Source organism: Salmo salar, chromosome 01, assembly GCF_965601325.2.
Source record: "Salmo salar chromosome 01, fSalSal1, whole genome shotgun sequence".
NCBI classification, from domain to species: Eukaryota; Metazoa; Chordata; class Actinopteri; order Salmoniformes; family Salmonidae; genus Salmo; species Salmo salar.
In genome coordinates this window covers 106,773,606-106,780,033 of record NC_138291.1, presented here as the reverse complement: position 1 = coordinate 106,780,033, position 6,428 = coordinate 106,773,606, and positions in this window count along the sequence as shown.

Sequence of the window (6,428 nt, the reverse complement as noted above, 5' to 3'; positions counted from 1 at the left end):
CCTCTTAGACCTAACTCCCCCCTATCTGAGATACCTACTGCAGCCCTCATCCTCCACCCGTTTTGCCAGTCACATTGTGTTAAAGGTCCCCAAAGCACACACATCCCTGGGTTGCTCCTCTTTTCAGCTCTGAGCTGCAAAAAACACTGGACAGTTTTATCTCTTAATTCAAAGACTCAATCATGGACACTCTTAGTGACAGTTGGACTGCTTCACATTTAGAAGGTAGAGACATTGTTGTCTCTACCTTCTTGCCCTTTGTGCTGTTGTCTGTGCCCAATCATATCTGTACCATGTTTTGTGCCGCTACCATGTTGTTGTCATGTTGTGTTGCTACCATGCTGTGTTGTCATGTGTTGTTGACATGCTATGTTGTTGTCGTTATGTGTATTTTGTCCTATATTTTTATTTTATTTTTAATACCAACCCCTTCCCCGCAGGAGGCCTTTTGCCTTTTGATAGGCCGTCATTGTAAATACGAATTTGTTCTTAACTGACTTGCCTAGTTAAAAAAAAATGCAGAAAAGGGCAATATAATATAGCTCATTCAGGTGAACCTAGTAATTTACTGGTCTTATGTCAATCAAACCTTATGTGACAAGGCAGGAACCAAAGTGTTGGTCAGTGTTTCCCAAGGGACCCTACTTACTGGGGAGCATTTAAAATGGTATTAAACCACACCCCATGAACTTGTCCAGATGAGTTCTGTCATGTGTAGTCCGTGCTGAATGGTTGCTATATATACATTTATGTTGTGGGGAGTGGTCCTGTGTTCTGAGATGGTATGTTTCTTTGTCAGTGCTTGTTCGCAGCAAGCCGTAGGCGCTTGAATATTAGGTCATGTTTCTGTGGATAGATCCTAGCTCTCAAACTCTAGGCAGAATTCTGCCTTCTCCCTACAGTTTTCAGCGGTTAACTTCGCCCATGACTGGCTCATGTGAACTACAATCCCGATGCTGTTTAGAAATGTCAATAATCATTGCTTGCGATACTGCTTTTGAAACATATAGCCCTTTCATCAGCGAGAAATAATCTTTCAAATAAAAATGATACTTACTGCAACAGTTTTGCACAGATCCACACAGCTATGGGTGCCTCCAACCGCCAAAACTATTCCCGAGCTACACTTACACACAGGTGTTTGGAGCACACTAGATAGCAATTTTAGCCCAAGTGTTTTCCATAAACACGCACTGTAACATGGAGATATGGCTGTGTGGAAGCACTAACCCTACGAGGGCGTGTACCAATTGAACCTTTTGTTTAAAAAAAAATTAATTCTCACTGATATAAAAGATAAGGCCCTTATGCAAGAGTATAAGGACTTTATGGGTAGACTGGCCCTCGCTGTTGCGCCGGGACGAACAACACCATCTACCTGTGACCATATTCATGATACAGAACTCCCTACCTTATTGCTGAGGTATAGATCTTGGACTCGATAGATCCCAACCGAGATATAATCTCCCTCTACTCCAGACCTTCATGCCACACAGATGAATCATTGTATATGTGGCAAATTCCCTCAAATCTAGTATACTATATAGGGAATAATAGGCTGCCAACTTCATTTGGGACTCTCTCTCTCCCACAGAGGAGTTTGAGACAGGCTGTAACAAGCCACCGAAGCCTGGTTGCATGGGACTCACGGTCTACTGCCCTCACAGCCGATGGTGGACACTCATCGTGTGTGATAAATATGTCTCCCATGTGAACCTGATCTATAGATGCCAGCACCCTAGACGTCAATGGAAGGGAGAAATTGAATGGAGTCATAACATAAGCCTACAGGCCTAGAGGGCTTTCCATCTCATTCCCTAGGAGGGTGTATGTGCTTGTTTGTGTGTGCTTGGCTGTGTGTTTGCCTTTTTCCGTGTATGTCACTTTTTCCTTGCATTGTTCTGTGACTTTTTGTGTGCATTTTTCCATGCACTGCCATTCTTGGTTCCGTTACACAAAGACAAAATGCATCAAAAAGCTGGAAAATGAAGGTGAAAATGAAAGTGTGTGTTTGAAAAATGTTTGTGTGAAGGGAACAAATGCACCATCATCCCTTTGATCACTACCTTGTTTACCTCATCATGTCATGTCTCTTACTCATTCCCCTGGCTCATACAAGTGTGTGTGTTTGAGAGAGAGAGTGAGATAGGGTGTGTGTCCATGCCAGCGTTTGTCTGTCTGTGCAGGGTTGGGGAGTAACTAATACTAATTACATATCATCAGTTACATGTCACCTGATTACAAAACAAACTGTAAATGTAATCAGTTTTGTTACCAGAAAAAAAATATTGTAATCAGATTACAGATACTTTTGAAAAACTAGATGATTACTTCTTGGATTACTTTTAAATTCAGAAAGGATGTTTCCGGAAAGAAAAAAAATATTATGACACCTTTCTGTTTTGTCAATGACAAATTCAGCGTTGAAAAAAGGTACAAGTTGAAGTTTGTTCCACCTGTCAGAGACAACTATGATGACATCAAATGTGTTGAGATGGTTCCTTTTTGTCTTCTTATAATGCCTCTTAAGGGGAAAGTAATCCAAAAGTAACTGAAAGTAATCAGATTACGTTACTGAGTTTGGGTAATGCAAAAGCTATGTTACTGATTACAATTTGGACAGCTAACTAGTAACTATAACTATAGAAAGTAACTTACCCTGCATACGTGCGTGCGTAAGTGTCTTCTACACCAGTGGTTCCTAAACTGTGGGTCGGGACCCACTTGTGGGTCGCGGGATGACATTGCCTGCCCCCCAACATTTTCGAGATAGAAAAATGCTTTCAGTGTAAACTTAAACAACTAAAGCCAAATATAAAGTATGTAAAAAGATAATGGACCTATACATTTGACAATAATAGCCTATATTCTTTGAGAATTTAAAAACAAATTTGCTTAAAAAATGCAAATGTTTTTCTCAGCTCAATGGAAAAGTGTATAGAATTTCAGGATATTGGGTTTAAAATGGCAACATTTTTTTCAGCGCCATGCCAGGATGTGTGGAATCGCAGGAGAATAGCTTTGAAACTGCAACATTTTCTCTCAGCTGCCAAGATAATATTTTTTACTTATTCTTTAGTCTGTGTATGTTTTTTCACCTCTCAATGGTGGTTTGTGGCTCAAAAGACACCTCAATTCGTGGGTCACAAAGGAAGAAAACTTGGGGACCCTTATTCTACACCATACATGGAATTCAAGATGATCCCCTGGATGCAGTAAGTGGGAAAATTCAACTGGGGCCAAAGACAGATGAAATACTCATTTAAACTAGACCGTGGTCAAGGTAATCAAAAACACACGCTTCCTCACCCCTCTCACTGTCAGAGGGCTATAAAACACACAGCTATGGTCCAAACAGCACCCTATTCCCTACTTTTGACCAGAGCTCTGGGTACTATATAGGGAATAGGATGGGACATTGGACTATAGCAGGGACTACACACATACTCTCTCTCTCTAAGCCTTTACCTAATTTTTAAAATATATTTTTTAACACGCTTACATAAAAAAATATGTTTTTGTCATTTATCAGACGCTCTGCATACATTTTCATACTGGTCCCCTGTGGGAATCAAATCCACAGCCCAGGCGTTGCAAGTGCCATGCTCTACCAACTGAGCCACACGGGAACATACAGTATTTTGGCCCATGTTCTAATCTCTGTTGGCAAACTACATGCTACTCCTGTTTATGTTGCCATTGCTACAACACCAACACCTCCCTTTAACATGTCCAACATTGGGACAGAGCACCTCTAGAGTCAAGACCTGGGTTCAAATACTATTTGAAATAATTCTAAATACTTTAGCTGGTCCTTGATTGAGCTTGCCTGGCGCAATCGACCAATAGAATAGTTGCAACATGCAAACTTCACCCAACTTCACCCATTGCCAGGCAGGCGAGGGCAAATGCTACAAGTATTTAAAAGGTTGCAAATGGTATTTGAACCCAGCAGGTCTGACTCAGGCACTTTGACTCCACATGCAAAAGCACACAGGCTGCTTCAGGTCTGATGGATGTTTAGCAAATAGTTATCTTTTCCAAAAGGCCACTGAAGTGAATACACCTCTGTATGAGGACTCGTGAAACATCAAATTGGAACTCAAGAGTTACATTCTGAAGGGGCTCAATTCAGAGAGACCACTGTGTTCTGTTCTGCTCTTACCAAGAGTGCATTTCAGGGTGTTGTTGTTGTCGGGGCTAAAGCAACAAAACATAGCAACAACAGGATTGCGTTCAGCAGCGCAAAGGGCACCTAAAGCACGTGTGTGTGTGTGTGTGTGTGTGTGTGTGTGTGTGTGGAGGGAAGCCTGGTGGTGTCACAGGATTATCACAGGCTCTGGTGTTTAGGGGCTGGCTCCTGCGCTGTTGTCAGGCTGCCATGGAGACAGTAACCATGAACACGTTTTAGAATGTTTAGCATATTGCAGGGAATTTACAGGGAGCATGCGGGTGACTGGGCAGAGTCACGTACGTGATCTACCTGTATTTGTGTAACACAGTTTGGTGAGAGAAGCTATTAGTAGAACGCTAACGTTGGCGTCTGTAGGTCACATGACACCAAGGGATTCACACCAATAGGAAAAGCCCATGCTCTAAATAAGACATCCAATTTAAATAAAGTGTCCTTGACTTTTGAACCAGGACAAATACCATCAGACATTAACAGAAACAACACAGATCAAAATCTAGATTTGAATCAGATCAAACCAGGTCAAAATGAGTTACAAAATAACCTTTTAAAGGCTTATTAGTCACCAAACAAAAGTAAACAAACAGACAGGGACTGCCTGAAATTGTCCAATAACAAACCCTCATTATTATTATAAAAACATTTGACCCCTTTTTCGTGAAATCCAATTGGTAGCTACAGTCTTGCCACATTGCTGCAACTCCCGTACGGACTCGGGAGAGGCGAATGTCGAGAGCCGTGCGTCCTCCGAAACACAACCCAGCCAAGCCACACTGCCTCTTGACACACTGCTCGCTTAACCCAGAAGCCAGCCGCACCAATTTGTCAGAGGAAACACTGTCCAAATGCCGACCGTGTCAGGGTGCATGCGCAAGGCCCGCCACAGGAGTCGTTAGAGCGCGATGGGACAAGGACATCCAGGCTAGGCCAAACCCTCCCATAACCCGGATGACGCTGGGTCAATTGTGCGCCGCCTCATGGGTCTCCCGGTCGCAGCTGGCTGCAACACTGCCCAGGGACGAACCCGGATCTGTAGTGACGCCTCCAGCACTGCGATGCAGTGCCTTAGAACGCTGCGCCACTCGGGAGGCCCGTAAGAAACCCACAATTTTGTTTTAAATTGTTTCTTACGCACAAAATGATGTGCGTAAGAAACGCACATCATTTTGAAACGTTTTGCTACAGTGGGCCCTAATGAATATGACCCTAGTGTTTTGAGAGGTGAGGTTCTTTAATCCCATAGAGTTCAATAAGGGTAGGTCTAACCCCCATAGAGCTCAATAAGGGCAGGACTAACCCCCATAGAGCTCAATAAGGGTAGGCATAACCCCCATAGAGCTCAATAAGGGCAGGCCTAACGCCCATAGAGCTCAATAAGGGTAGGTCTAACCCCCCATAGAGTTCAATAAGGGCAGGTCTAACCCCCATAGAGCTCAATAAGGGTAGGCCTAACCTCCATAGAGCTCAATAAGGGCAGGCCTAACGCCCATAGAGCTCAATAAGGGTAGGTCTAACCCCCCATAGAGCTCAATAAGGGCAGGCCTAACCCCCATAGAGCTCAATAAGGGTAGGTCTAACACCCATAGAGCTCAATAAGGGCAGGCCTAACAACCATAGAGCTCAATAAGGGCAGGCCTAACCCCATAGAGCTCAATAAGGACAGGCCTAACCCCCATAGAGCTCAATAAGGGCAGGCCTAACACCCATAGAGCTCAATAAGGGTAGGTCTAACCCCCATAGAGGTCAACAAGGGTAGGTCTAACCCCCATAGAGCTCAATAAGGGCAGGCCTAACCCCCATAGAGCTCAATAAGGGCAGGCCTAACCCCCATAGAGCTCAATAAGGGCAGGCCTAACCCCCATAGAGCTCAATAAGGGTAGGTCTAACCCCCCATAGAGCTCAATAAGGGCAGGTCTAACCCCCATAGAGCTCAATAAGGGCAGGCCTAACACCCATAGAGCTCAATAAGGGCAGGCCTAACACCCATTGAGGCACGCATATATTTGCAGCCAGCAAGTATCTATAGGGTGCCATTGACTGCAGGGTCAATACCATAGCGACCAGCAACATGTACACACGGGAGGGAGAATAGTGCACTATACAGGGAATGATAGGGTGCCATTTGGGGTTATTAGTATGGAGGAGAACACAATGACCCTCTCAATGCAATAAGATCATACTTTCTCTACTCTCTCACATTCTCTTTCTCCCTCCCTGTTACTCTCTTCCTCTCCAC